We start from the raw sequence: 15,312 nt of genomic DNA, 5'->3' as shown, positions 1-15,312 counted from the left end.
TCTCTGCAGCTATTTTCAGCAGTTTTGAGAGTGCGATCTCATCAGCCATGTCTTAAATCCCTCTTAAGTTTTGATTGTGTTTAAATTAATTCTTCAATGGGCAATCCCATGGTAACCACTTCACATACAAGGACATGCGTGCGTATACACACACACAAACATACACGTGTGCGCACACAGCAACCACACACACAGATAAACAACACTCCCACATGCATACACACACACACACACACACACACACACAAACACACACACACACACACACACAGGCATGCACATGTGCATGTGCACGCACACACACACACGCACACACACACACACACAGACCTCTTTATAGCACACAGGCACGCTATGAGATCACTTACAGATACAGGAGGATGAGCTGGAATGCAGCAGTGTATTAATTAAAGTGGATTGGACATATCGTTGCACTTAAGTGTCCATCAAGATAAAGATCCAAAGGAAGAGCTCCTGCTCTGGAGCCTGTGTGTTTTGGAGGGGGGGGGGGTGGGGGGGCAGCTGAGCCCACCGGCCCCCGCTCTCGCTCCACCGACCGCAGAGACGAATGGTGCAGACTCGGTCCCCCCTTTCAGGGCTGGAAATATTAATCCACTTTACGCAAGCAGATGGACTGGACTTAAATAATGCATTAAAGATAATCTCAACGAAGAGGGTATGCCGCTCAATATGAAAAAGAAAAAAAAAAGTGGTCCTCCATATGTTGCCCTGGGTCCATCCCCCTAATAACATTAGCAGTGACATTATGACAACTGTTACAATGGTTTACATAACTCAATCACCCCCGGCCGAGTCACCGGCTACGCCTGCAAACCACCTGCTGTGAGCGAGAGCGAGGCCTGTGACGTCAGGCTGAGGTAAGCCAGAGAGGCGCAGACTACCGGGCCCGAGCGTGAAACGCTGGGGTCAGAGACCAGATTTCCAGCCCCGCACCGGTCAAACACAAATGCCGGGAGGACTTTTATGCCTGGATCAAAATACCTGGAGCCCCAAAACCAAAGCCAGGCTGAGGAGCCAGGACCAAGACTGTCTTTGAGTATCGGGAACGGCGGCCAATGGGAGGGTAGGGGAAGTTCCGTGGCAGAGGACAGAGGCCGTTGAGGACAGCCAGTGAAGCTGGCCTGGTAGGCAGAAGGAACCCTGGAGTCTACCTCTTTTGAACAGGCCTGCTTTCCTGGGATGACCCCCTGTTTGCTGACATTAGGCTCCTCTTTCTGTTTCCGCAGACTAAAACCATGTATGGAGACAGACTCACCTGAAGGTGCTGCTGTCTACCTGTGCCTGACATTGCTGGCTGCCCCGGACTGTCTGGCATCAGAAAGCTGAACAAATATTTTGTATTGGGCCTATTGCAGCAGTAGTGCCGATGACCTTTGATCCCCCACTCTGTTTGCTAAGTGAGATGTTGTCCGCGTCGATAAAAACAGTCAGCTGTACTTTGAAGCAGAGTAGAGCATACAACACATTACACTACATTATTTCCCTTAGCAGACACCCTTATGCATGCAGATTGCACATCTTACATTTTTAATATGATCTGTTTGCACATCTTGCTCAAGGGTACAGTGCCCCACCTGGGGAACTGAACTGGCAACCTTTCAAGTCCAGCTGCTGACCGCAAAGCCACACTGCTGCCCTCTGTGGGACGCATGCTGTCCGGTCCCCACGACCCCACCGAGGGACACAGTCTGCCAGAACGAGGGCGGAGGGACAGGCGTGCTGGGATCAGAGCCACAGAGATGAAGGGATGCTTTTTCTATTGGGGGGGTGGGGGGGTTATTTGTGAGAGCTCTGGGTCCCTTTGATGGAGCACTCATTTGATTTGATACCCTACAAAGAGAGTAGGCAGTTTCATTAGGCGGATGGACACAGGCCTGCCAGGCACTAGGGTGAGGGGGGGGGGGGGGGGGGGGGTTAGAGGCAGCATGGGCCTGATACACTGAGCTCCCCCCCAGGTGACTTGCCCCTCGCCGAGACCTGGCCGGACCAATCAGTACACGGCGCTCATCGCCCGACACAGAACGGGGCCCACGGTCCCGGGCGGCCATCTTGGAAGGAAATAAAAGGGACAGGGTAGACTCAAGCAATCGCACCAAAACCATCACCAACCTCCCCCCGGCGCCCCCCTCCCCTCCTGAGCCAAACCCTCCACCTTGGTGTGCAGCGCAGATATTTATAAACGCGGGGTGTAATTGCAGGGTTGTGCTTTCATCTCCAGCAGCAGCTCGGGTGATGCGGGGGCCGATAGCGGCTCGGGGAGCCGGGCCCTGGGAGTTCGGGAGCGGGAGGTTAATTGGAGCTGTAATTATGAGGCTGTGTGATCTCCTTTCCCATCTCATCTGGCTCTGCTCAGTACGGCACGGTTATATTAACCGTTTACCAAATCAGATCCCACTTAAGCCCCGCAGAATGAGGGGGGCGGAGAGAAGCTGCCGCTTGGCAGGAGAGACCCCTTGTGTGCAAACAACAAATGCACCCCCTCACAATAGTGACAGGCAACAGGAGTATAAACGGCATTAGTATGAGCAAACAGCACTCTACAGTCACTCTCTTTCCTGAGGAACATCCCGTACACACACACAGCCAAGCTGGTGGGAGAGTACAGAGAGTGGAGTTCGGATAGAGTCTTGCTGCAGGTTCAACTCTGAGGCAGGACACTACTGTTGTGCCCTAATTGATTCAGTAGTTGCACTGAATAAGGTCATGCTTCAATACAGAAATCATTTGCTTGGCTATTACAGTAAATGAAGCCACATATGAAAATACATGTGGAATTAAGTCTGAAGTAATGAACTTATTTAAAGATACATATGTCACTTTCAGCCAATGCCAAGGCAGTCTGCAGCATGTTTGATGCCGGATGAATCTTTCTGACAGAGACCCCAGTGGCCACCATCATGTATTTACACCCTGAACAAACACAGCTTCCTTTGCATTGTGCAAAGAGAGGGGGACAGGAAAGACTGAAGCCCCCTGAAAACTACAGATTGCAGCATGGTCCAGAATTAGCCGGTGCACAAACATGCAGGTCAGGAGAAAACACAAAGGCACACACACACACACACACACACACACACACACACACACACACACACACACACACACACACACACACACACTCACACATACTCACACATACACACATACACACACACACACTCACACACATACTCACGCACTCACACACTCACACACTCACACATACTCACACATACTCACACACACACACACACACACACACACACACACACTCACACACATACTCACACACATACTCACACACACACACACACACTCACGCATACACACAGGTATTCGGAGCAATAACTTCCTGCAGCAGACAGAGTCTAATTCTGAGCCTCTCGTCATTGTCTCACTCATCTACTGCACAGGAAGACCAAGAAGAGGAAGCAGGTCAATCAGGATCAGGTTTCCTATGGGATTTCGATGAACATACATTTTACACCACGGGAAAAACCAAACCTACATGCAGGCAAAATGTCCCAACACATCAAACCAGCCTTGCAGGGCACCTTCATTATCCAGACCAGTGATCTCAGATATCAATGTTGGTATTCAGTATCGCTATGCCAGTCATGCTGGAGAGACACGGCACTGGAACACATTTCCGTGGCGTAAAGTAATGTATAAAATGCCTGTGGCCCAAGGATAGGACAGCTGGAATATCAGACTGCACAATGCCGGGTGGGTGGTGTGATTCCTGACACCTCCAGGCTCAGCGTATCTACAGACCTGCTCTTCTGCACTGGATTAGCAGCTCAACGCTGATATGACTTTACTGTGCAGACCTTGGACTCATCAGGTCTGTTTCACTCCCTGTATATATCTGCAGATTAAAAAACAAACACACAATGAATCCTCATTGATTGATTGATCCTTATCTGCATTCCAAAGGTCTTGTGACACACTGAGACATGAGAGCTGATTTTCTTCGTGTCTGTAAATCAGATTTCATGGTCTGAATTAAATTGGAATCATTTATGAGCAACATGTGTGATGAGGAATAGTCTGCTGGCTATAACATTTTCCTTCACGTTAGAATAATGACTCGGGCACATGACATCTGATGGGCGCCTGTTTTCTGACCAATCAGAGAAGTGCCGCAGGAGCAGGGGGGCATGCAGACCTCCCGGAGAGAGAATTAAATCTCAACAGCGACGAGTGAAGGACAGCCCAAGACCACTCCATAAGACCACTCCATATACCCATGCCTCTCCAGGGGATTACAGTCAGTGAAAAGACCCACCCACTACGCAGAGTTTGGGATTTTTTGAAGTGATGGAGGTGGTTGTGTGGGGGATTCTCAGATGAATTATGGGAAGGGTTAATGCTCATATTTTTTAGACACTGAAAAGAAAAAAAAAAACTGTCCACTAAATCCTTCATGTGTTGGTGGGTAAAACCAGCTTCTGATTAATCCTTTTTTCAAACGCAGCCTTTGAAATGTACACATGTACAATCACACACACACACACACACACACACACACACACACACACACTCGTTTCACTCACAACAGGACTCTGACCATTGTTAGCGCATGCACGCTTCCTTTTAGCATGAAACACAGCACCATTTTGCAAAGCTGATACGATATTATAGCAGCAGGGCAGTTTTTAAGAGATGTTACGTAATCTTTGTGCTTGGGGTGGGGTCCCTGTCTTTAGCAAAAATGTGCTCCCCTTCATATCAGATTTATGTTCTCCTCGACTTTTTAATGGGAAAGACTTCTGTGAAAACACACTTAGAGGTGCTCTTGGCACCGAATACCAATGACCAATAACTTTCAGTTGTGGGTTTGATGTGAAAGCCAATGACCTGGAACATTTTTCAGCATCAGCAAAGTGACATTACTAAGCTAGACAGAAAATGATACTAAGATAGTGACTTTGCAATATTTCACCCAATGTAAAAGGAAAAAGTTCAAATGAACTTTAGAGTGAATTTGAGAGGATAGAGACTAGGCCTAATACTGATATCACAGTGGAATGTGGGGAAGCAGTGATTTGATGATACAGAACAATTCATTAATTTAAATTAATATAAATGTAAATTATAATGATTATTTACCTAATACACTAATGAAATGGACCGTTTTTGTGGTCTTGTAGCTTCCAGAGGGAAAGATAGTTTCACTTGTGTTTGAAAATTAATTTCAAGTTGAATTTAGATGAAAACATTTTTTTCCACAGAATTTGTGTATCAAAGAAAGACTTTTCAGAGAGGACAGGTTTGCATTTAATTAGCATTATCAAGGTATATCACATTGAAATTGTGATTAAAATTATTATCTTATTTACTACATCATTCTAAATTGTAACATTTTGATCCACTAACTTTACTGTAGTTTGGGTGTTTGTGTATTTAATAACATACGTATTAATTGTTAAGCTTAAGTTTGACATGCATTTTACAGTACAGTGGGAGATGGTTTGGGTTTAGGGTTAGAGTTCAGTACAGTGGGAGATGGTTTGGGTTTAGGGTTAGAGTTCAGCACAGTGAGAGATGGTTTGGGTTTAGGGTTAGAGTTCAGCACAGTGGGAGATGGTTTGGGTTTAGGGTTAGAGTTCAGTACAGTGGGAGATGGTTTGGGTTTAGGGTTCAGAGCAGTTCAGGAGAGAGATACAGCTGTAGGGGACTGTGGGCCTCTCAGTGGCTCAGGTGGTTCATAGTGCTGCCAGGCTCTGACCTCAGAGAGCAAACACACAGACACACAGACACACACACATACACACACACACACTCATGTGGCTCTCCCTTAGTTCGTCATCATGCGCTCAGCCCTTTGTTCGGGGTCTCTCCATGGCACGGACAGGGCTTTGGTTATGGCTCCAATGGCCGTGTTCCCACTTGAATTTCCCTCGTCACCCCCTGAGTGCCTCCACGGTGCTCCTGTGCATCCAGCTGGACAATGTTAACACACATGCAGCCAGATCCCCAGAGCTCCAAACAAACACAGATTCCGCTCTAGCCCAGCCTCCTTCATATTCCCATCTCTTTTGACTCCACTGACTTTAACAACAATAAAAATAACATCAGTTGGCAACAAACAGTAGTGCTTAGTTGAGAAAGAGAGAGAAACAGTCATTATTGGAGATAAGGGCGATGGGGAGTAGATCTGGTTTCATTCAAGTTCACTGATAGTAATCCCAGCACAGGAAAGGTACACACATAAGGCACCTATGAGGTTCAGCTTAACACAGAAATTACATAGTAAGGTACAGCAAGCTTTCACTGGTGGTAACTGTAGTCTACAGTTTACCTTTACCTTCCCTGTACTGTAAGGCAAATACTTTTCTACAGTACCTGTATAAAGAGAGGGTCACTCTCTCCCTCACTCTGAAAATCAGAATATATCATCATTCAACAAATGGAAAGACGCCATAGCTCACTGGGTAGATTTCTCAGTAGCAAATTCACAGTGCAACAGTGAATCTTTAAAAAAGTACACCAGAAAAGTAGACTAGAAACTAGAAATGATCCAATCAGGAAAGGCACCTTTAGGGCAGATTGTATTACACTCTCAAACCATTCTGCAGTCACCTTTCCCTGCCAATGATTTTTTAATGGATACATGATCTGGATTTCAAAAGTTATCCTGTAGTGGTCTGCAGTGTAGCATAGTGGTTAAGGAGCAGGACTTGTAACCAAAAGGTTGCTGGTTCAATTCCCCCCTTGGGCACTGCTGCTGTACTCTTGGGCAAGACACCTAACACACAATTGCCTCAGTAAATATCCAGCCGTATAAATGGATAACATTAAAAAAAAAAAAAAAAACCTGTAACTGAAGTAAGTCACTCTGGATAAGAGTGTCTGCTAAATGCCAATATTGTAACATCTCTCTTTAGGCAAACTGTGTTAATGGACTTTTACATGCTTTCCCAGCTGACATCCACAGTACTGAGAGTGTGCAGCTCGGGACCCAGAATGTTCCGTAGGGGGTGAGACGCATGGAGTAGGGAGTTACATACTTTGATTTATTTGTTTATTTACTTATTTAGTATTGTTCAAATTTTTTTAATTGGGGGGGGTTTGCCATTTTATTTATTGTCGATACGGGACTTCATTTTGGTTTCTGTTCGTTTATGTAAATCCTGTTATGAACTTTGTTCTACTTGTTATATTTGGTATATTCTGTTTTATTTTGTTTTATTCTACCTGTAGAGCATGATGTGCTACTTGTACCTGTACTACTGTATGAAAGGTGTTATAAAAAAAGTAACTAAATTGAACCAAATTTTGGTCTCATTTTCTCAGTTCAATAAATCTTCACTATCCCTGACGGGCAGTGACTTCTGGGAAGTTGTAAATGACAGCATTAAGGAAAAGATATTAAAAAAGGGTTTTCCTGTAAGACGGTACAGCTGCTTCCTTCAGCTGAGGTCACCTGACTGATGCTGCTAACCCTCCCCCCATAGGAACCCCAGAGCAACCGGAAAATTCTCACAATCACTATTCATTTTCTATTCAGTGCAATAGGGCACGATCTAAGAATAATCATGACGCATAGAAATGACACACAGAAACACAGAAATGACACGTACAAAAACAAAGGACAATATAATGTGCTGAATCAAAATTCCCTAACCTCTCCCTTAATCTTTATTACAGTGGGAAGGGCATGCCAGCCATATTAAATCTGGTAATGTTGCCATAATAATAAAAACTGTTAGCTTAGCCATTGGTGTCAGTATTTTTTCCTAGCACCTATTCACCTGCATAATCTTTAGTAAAAAAAAGCTGATTTGCTACATGCCATTATTTGGCCTCAGATCACAGATAACAACATTAGTCAAGGACAAAGGTCCCCCAAGCTCTTACTAATAATCATCAGCATGTCTCTCTCTTTTGGTTGTACATCATGTTTGGTAAAGCTCTCATATATTTCAGCATCAGAGCTGCCAAAGGGCACAAATCATCTCCTTTTACAGAGATGTCTACAATATGGTTTCAAATGGGCCTTTCCCATAATGCACTACACCTGCTTGGTCTCAGCCAGAAACACATTCGGCACAGTGCACCAGTACTACCAACACTCAAAGCAAAAGAAGAAACAAAATAATAAAGCTGTAAGAATAAAAAATTATATAATATGTTCATTATAAAATTTTTCCCAGAGTTAAATTCCCCTTGAAGTTACAGAATACTTCCATCTACATGCTCTATAAAATACATGACAAACATGACAAAATATAAATCTATACTGTCTGCAATTAAGTTGATTAAAAGATGGGATATCTGTAAACGGCCAAATGGTCTGGGAGAAACATCTATACCGATGTGATTTTCTTCTTGAGATATAATCAATACAGCTGTGAACAAAAGGTGAATAAACAATGTGTCCACAGCTAGCAGCAAATTAAAATGTACTACAGCCACTCAATGTGTGTAAAGCCATTTCCACCACTGTACAGAGCAAACAGTCCACACTTTTAAAGATTCATCCTTATTTAATATGAAGGCAAAGTTGATGAGCCATGAAATTAAAAACAAAGAAAATGCCGACACATCTCTTCTGCCCAATACAATATATTAATAATGTGTCCATCCCTGAACATTAGATTAGTGTCACATCATAACTCGTGGGGTTATCATAGATCGGGTATTCATTGAATCAGCTACTGCATGGTTGAATGGTATACAGTGCCATGAAGTTTCACACTCCCTGGATATTGTGATGAGAACCTGGATCATTTCAATGCTCCAAAAAAAGGACCTGATCCGTGCTATGGCATTCTCTGGGACCACAAGAGAGCAAAGCTGGAAACACGACATCAGAACAGTTAATAAAACTAATGAGTTAATAAAACTACACCTCTCTCTCACACTGCTTCGCAATGGAAATACTGTGCAACAGGTACAGACACTGCATTTGGGAAAACCAGTGGAAATTCATATGGTTGTACTGGGAAAGCAGCACACAGAGGCACAGCCAGGACACAGGACTGTCCCTGAATCGCTGAAGAGGAAATGATTTTGGGCTCGCGCTCTAATGTAAACGACAAGATCAAATTATAGTGCGTTTAAATTGATTAGCCTTGTTTTGCTTTGGTTGTCGCACATTTAATTGGATATATCAGGGGAAACCTCTGCATGTATGCCTGAAAAGTCCAGGAGGCTGCGGACCTGAGCCAAAAGAGAAAATACTGACAGGGAGGCGCTGTGCTCCAGCCAAGATGCGGTGTTTGGCATTCAGTGAGCTGGAAGGTTAATCGGGCAGAGCAGCAAACAGAACATGACTCTTATCCAATCCAGATCCCATCACAGCTCATACCCGGTTAGCGCCTCAGTGCTGTGCTAATGGAGGAGGGGAACACTGGCCACTCTGACATCATACAAACTCAGTTTATGCCCCACAGGCAGCAGTGTGGTATAGCGGTAAGAAGCAGGTCTTGGAACCAAAAGGATGCTGGTTCAATTCCCCGCTTGGGCACTGCTGCTGTACCCTTGGGCAAGACACCTAACCCACATTTGCCTCAGTAAATATTCAGCTGTATAAATGGATAGCATGTAAAATTGGAATCTATGCACGTCTCTCTGGATGAGAGTGTCTGCTAAATGACAATAATGTAATGTAAAATTGTTTTCATTGAAAGTCTTGCTTACAGATATCAATGAGACAGTACTTTACTGTATTTTATTATTTTATTTTATTTAAAAAGTACAGATGAACAAGAGGTTTGTGCTCATCTAGAATACAGACAGAGCAATCACTACTGCTGTTTGTCAAGAAAAAAAAAAACAGCAGGCTGAATTTGGGACATTTTCACTGACGGCTGCAGTGAACAGCTGGTCAGCTTCACGTGGTGATTCTGGGGTCAGAGGTACTACAGGAATGCAGAGGCTGAGAGGAAACCAGGGGGCCAGCTGAGTTACGATGAGTCACTTCGCTTAGGATGGCTAGACATTACGCACACCATCACTTCAGCGTTCTAACCTCTGGATAAAGTAAGGCTGGCTTATGTGACCAAATCTGCAATGTGTTCTGTGGTAAATTAGTGGCCTAATAAATCCTAGATTGATTAATGCTGTCTTGTAAAATATTCAGCACATTTAAACAAACTTCAGAAATGCATGGACTGATGCAGCCTGGGAAGTGAAATTATGATAATAAAATAAATTTAAAATGATGGACTGTGGATGTATTGCGTGAATTTTTATCACTACAACTTATGCTTTCTTCCCAAAATTGTATTGTGTATATTTTGAGCCACTTAAGAGGCAAGTATCTGTTTGGATGGGGAGACACAATAATAAGATAAAGTCATTTTACCAAAAGCACATACATGCGGCAATAGACACAAGCAACTGTTCCCAATAAGGGAAATACACAACTCTGCCTGAGTCCAGGTGTGCATGGAAGTGGCACTACTATGACCGGTAAGGACCTGCCCAGATAACCGTATCTCTCATGGCTGCACACACCCAAGCAAGCTAGCAAAAGTAACACACAATCATATCCTTCATTGAGGAGAATGTTCTAGCAACCAAAAACATAAACAAACCATTTTGTTTCCAGTGAGAGAGGATTACACTTAAATTGTTTTCAGTCTTAATAACTTTCACCTTCAACAATTAGTCATGTGTTTATCTATTTAGTCATGTGAATGTAGCTGTTTCCTGGATCACAAGCTATTGGACGCAATGACAGATCTGCCTCTCCACCCAGGGCCACCACAGCCAGGCTGTGAGGTTCATGTTTCCTGCCTGTAGTGTCCTATTTCATGGGAAATTGCAGTTGGTGTCCTGTTCTCTCTATGACAGTGAAGTACAATCTGATTAGTGTTTAGCCTACATTTATGTAAAATTTACCAGATTTAGATAAACAGCAGTGTTTATATATCTAAAAAACTATAATCATTGTTAATTTCTAAAACCATCAATACTTTCATAAAACTTTCATGTTTATGATATTTAATATTGAAATACGCATAACCTTTACTTTGACATTCATACAGACTTAGTCTAGGTGCCTGCAGGCTTATTTTAAACAAAAAAACTGACCAGTAACACTGTTCAGGGGAGGAGGGAAGGGGGTGGGGAAGAAAGGGTGGGAGAGAGAGAGAGAGATAGGCAAGGAAGGGACGGGGAGAGAAAGGATGAGAGAGAGAGAGAGAGAGAGAGAGAGAAAGAGAGAGAGGGTGAGGAAAAGAGAGGGCCCCTCACTCACACCCAGTATTCAGACACCTCTCCATAGCTCTGTCTCGCACCTGGGCCACCACAGGTGAAACCAGTGCAGGTGAGAGCAGGTGAGACTGAAACAAATGACCGTTTCACCGGGAGACAAACGCCTGTCTGTTTGTGCGGGTGTTTATCACCAGCCAGGTTAGATTTATGACACTGGACACAGTGAGATGAGAGAGGTGTGATCCAGGTGACAGGCAGGACTATTGAGGCTCACAGGAGCTGGAAAGAAATGATCCCATATTCCTGTAAATATGACATGTAAAAATATTTTCAAAACATGAATGCTGTTCTTTTGTAAGCCTTAACCTTAAGCAAGTGCAATGTGGTTTTAAGAACAAGTCTAAATTAAATATAGAAATGGCTGTTACATACATTTCTGTGTAAATATCATGACTTGTTTGTTTTCAGTAAATAGAAGGCCTCAAAATAGCATTACATTGCATTGCGTCATTTACCAAATGCTCTTACCCACAGCAAACAGCAGTTACGTGAAGGTTGGACTGCATACAACCCAACATGACTCAAAAGCATGCATCAGCAGCAAAAATCTCATCAGCAATCGAGTGAGAATGAGCCCAGGCATCATGGTGATCAGTGTACCTGTCAGTACCATGCAGGTGTGCTAGGGAGAGAGAGAGAGACTCTAAAACTGTTGTGCACTCATTTTCAGGACCTGTTTTTCAGCTGGACTCTCAGGCCCTGCCCACAGGCCACACTGCACCCATGGTGTAGCTGCCCTTCCTGTTTCTGTGATACAGCAGGCATTTACAACACAGCTTGTCTCTGTGGCTCTGGCTAAGAGCATTTACAAAATAAAGAAATAAATACTTTATAATCACATAAATAAGCATAACGTTATAAATGATAATACTGCCAGCCACAACGGCAGAGAATACTACTTTTTTTACTTATCTGTATTTCTTCTGAGTGAGGGAGCCCTGAACTCCCTTTCCTCCAACTGCATGGTGACGTCTGCACTGGTGTCTTTGCACCAGAGAGAGGTCTCTGGGATCATCCCAAGTGGGAAAGTTTAAGAGGTGTCCCTGTTGTGCATGATTAGCACCTGGTGAGATTAGACCGGCTGGACGGGTGCGTGTGTGTGTGTGTGTGTGTGTGTGTGTGTGTGTGTGTGTGTGTGTGCGAGTGTGTGTATGTATGTGTATGTGTGTGTGTGTGTGTGTGTGTGTGTGTGTGTGTGTGTGTGTGTGTGAGCAAGTTTGTGTGTGTGTGTGTTTCTCGGGGCCCCTGACCGCACGGGTCCCGGGCGGGCCTGCTGCGCTCTTTGAGAGGGGGATTGGGTGTTTCTCAGGCCGGGTCACTAAGCCGTTCGGTGCTCTCTAATCCTATTACTCTCCCAAGCTGTCTTTAGCGGGAGGGAGCTGGGGACATGCGGATTTCACGCCATAAGAAGGCCGCATCTTAATCTGGCGGCTCTCCACTTAAATTCCCCAAACAATTGCATTAAACATCAAGACCCCACGTAGATTAATACAGAGGGAGTGGGTGGACACCCTTTTCACAACCTATTATACATATCTACCGCTGCACTATTTGCTATTCTAAATTTCTCTGGTGCTTCTCATGCACCAGAGTTCATCAGTATATGATGAACTGAGAAAGAAGGAAAAAAATCCGATCTTCTTGAGCCCAGTCCAAGGTAAAATGGACAAGCTCCAGTTATTTATCTAACCTGAGATGCGTTCTTTGCTGTTTTTAATTTGCAATGCCACTGGCTCCATTTTGATAGAGAGAGAGAGAGAGAGAGAGAGAGAGAGAGAGAGAGAGAGAGAGAGAGAGAGAGAGAGAGAGAGATGCACATAACTCTCACTTCCTTCAGAACTAAAGCTGGTGCGTTTCACCTTGAGTAAGTGACCCTGTGATGTCACAGGCTTTTGGTGTGCTAGACCGCTATGTTCCCCTAGACAACCGCTGTGCTAGATGATTGCTCAGTGCCTTTTAAACATTTTTCCCATGCTCCAATTACATTATTAGTACAAGTGTTATGGTTACTTGTTGCGCTCTATATCTATACATACAGCATACAGTGTATGTACTGTATATTTCTTACTGCTTGTTCAGTGATTATTGTGTATTATATAACCTGTAATCTTTACTTTTTTAAATATATATATATATATATATATATATATACAGAAAGTGTTCCTCTGACAGAGCTTGTTTTGCCATGACACACAAAACCTTCTAGAAGGAAAACAAAGATTCTGTCTCTGAGCCCTTACACAGGTGACAATGGTGGGGGCTTAGGTTACCCTCTGAAAGCCACATTGTTCTGTTCCTGTGAGCAGAGGGATGGGGAGACTTTCAGTGAATGTGGGGCACGCTGCCCTTTTCAGGAAAGCTGGGGCTGCTCTTATAAATACATACAGTTGTCCTCCATATTTCACAGTCCTGACTAAATGGGAACAGAAAAATAATGCAACAGAAAAGTATGCACGTATTGGAAAATGATCTAATACCTGTAGATACTTTATGTTATGTTGTTCTTGATTCTATTTAATCTGCAGTATGAACATGCAGAATATACACACGTGTATTCAGACTGCACTGACAATTTCACATTCATAACAGTGCTGGATGCGTTTTGTCGACCACGGAATTAAAATCAGGGCCCAAATCTCCTCACCAAATCAGCACCTCTTTTTATCAGCCCTTGTTTAAAATGGCTTCTACAAGCAGATCCGATAAAACAAGGAGCAAAACAAATTAAAGATGCCGTAAAGATTTCACTGCTTGCCGTTAAAAAGGGGGCAGCAATCAAAGAGATAAAAGAAGAAATCTGTGCGCAGGTTACAGAAAGCCTTTCACCCGTGGATGTGTATCTCAAACCCCCGTAAGGGAGAGTCTCTGCGTGCCACCATAGCCCCTCTCCGTCTTTACTCCCCAAACCGGGAGCTCATCATAATTCATTCCGGGGCTGAGATGATGTCTCCCCCTGCGTTTCGGCTGTAGCAGCCCCCGTGCACAGAGTTTGTGATGTAGCTCATATTCACATGCAAATAGTGAGTTCTGTACCCACTGCGACGGTGCTATCGCTGCCATCGGTGAACGGCAGTACAGTTACGGTGAAATGTGGGGCTTATCTCCGAGAGCCAGGCAGCTGAGAGGGGAGGTGGGGAGTTAGGGAGAGGGGACTCCTGACACATGACCCAGGTGTACCAGGAAAGAACTATTCAATTTTTACGCAATTTCAATTCATCATAAATTTTCTTTCACTCTCTCTCCCTGGAATAAGCATGTCAGCATATTTCGAAAAGCAAAGAAAAACTCTTTCGAAACCCCCAGAGTGGCTGGACTCAAAAGCTTGCAAAACAATACATGGAATTGATTGGGGAGGGAGAGCATTGTCCAATCAGACTCTGATTGAACTGTCTGCCCCTCTAATTCATTGATCCCATTTCTTGGACACCCTCACAGTTGTGACAACCAGCCTGTATTTTCTCAAGCAATTATGAGAGACCCTGCACACACAGGCAGCCAGTCATGTCCCTCCTAAGGAAGGAGATGACCTCAATTTGCTGTCCAATCTGACCCCATTATCCGAATATCCCTTTCCCAATTTGCGATCTCCCACTCCAGTACGGCGTTTATTGGGGATATAAATCTGTGCCTCAGTAAAGTCTGGAGAAACTAGGCTCTGGTGTGCATTCTTTCCTCAGTGGCAATTAAGCAATTCCCAGGTCCTGGTCATGGTGACTCATTTGTGCAGAGCGCAGAGTCAGGGAGGGGCTCGGCTCTCGCTCTTTCATACGAAGATTCTCGCGTTTCCTGGAAGGGCGTGGGACTCTCGTTCCCATGCTTTCTGCTGCCGTTACCGCGTGCAATCTCCCATGCACCGCACACGCACGTGTGGCATTTCGAGCAAGCTCCGGTTTCTACCGATTTGCAGATCGATTTTGTTTATCCCTTTCCCTATCGATCAAAGCGGCGAAAGTACTCAGCGGCAGTGCGGGCGGTTTTCAATGGCTATTGATCTGTCCTGGGTGGAGGGCTGTAATCATTTTATTTGCCCGTCAGCATCTTAATTCTGAAGATGATTAATCTGCTCTGGTTCGCGGGGGGGGG

The 15,312-nt window shown here is 44.3% G+C and overlaps 1 protein-coding gene across 2 annotated transcripts in view; it reads right to left on the bottom strand.

Annotated features, from left to right (window-relative positions):
* esamb (endothelial cell adhesion molecule b) overlaps positions 1 to 15,312 on the bottom strand; it is a 44,491-nt gene that overhangs the window by 13,734 nt on the left and 15,445 nt on the right. The window contains exon 1 of one of the 2 annotated variants that reach the window (XM_036537065.1): positions 3,775 to 3,849. The exons of the other annotated variant lie outside the window; for it this stretch is intronic. The gene's annotated coding sequence lies outside the window, so the exon portion shown is untranslated. Of the gene's footprint in view, positions 1 to 3,774; positions 3,850 to 15,312 lie in introns of those variants that run through there. 2 annotated transcript variants of the gene reach the window in all.

Source organism: Megalops cyprinoides, chromosome 9, assembly GCF_013368585.1.
Source record: "Megalops cyprinoides isolate fMegCyp1 chromosome 9, fMegCyp1.pri, whole genome shotgun sequence".
Lineage (NCBI taxonomy): Eukaryota > Metazoa > Chordata > Actinopteri > Elopiformes > Megalopidae > Megalops > Megalops cyprinoides.
The sequence above is the reverse complement of the archived record's forward strand: the minus strand, read 5'-3'. Positions and strand labels throughout refer to the sequence as shown.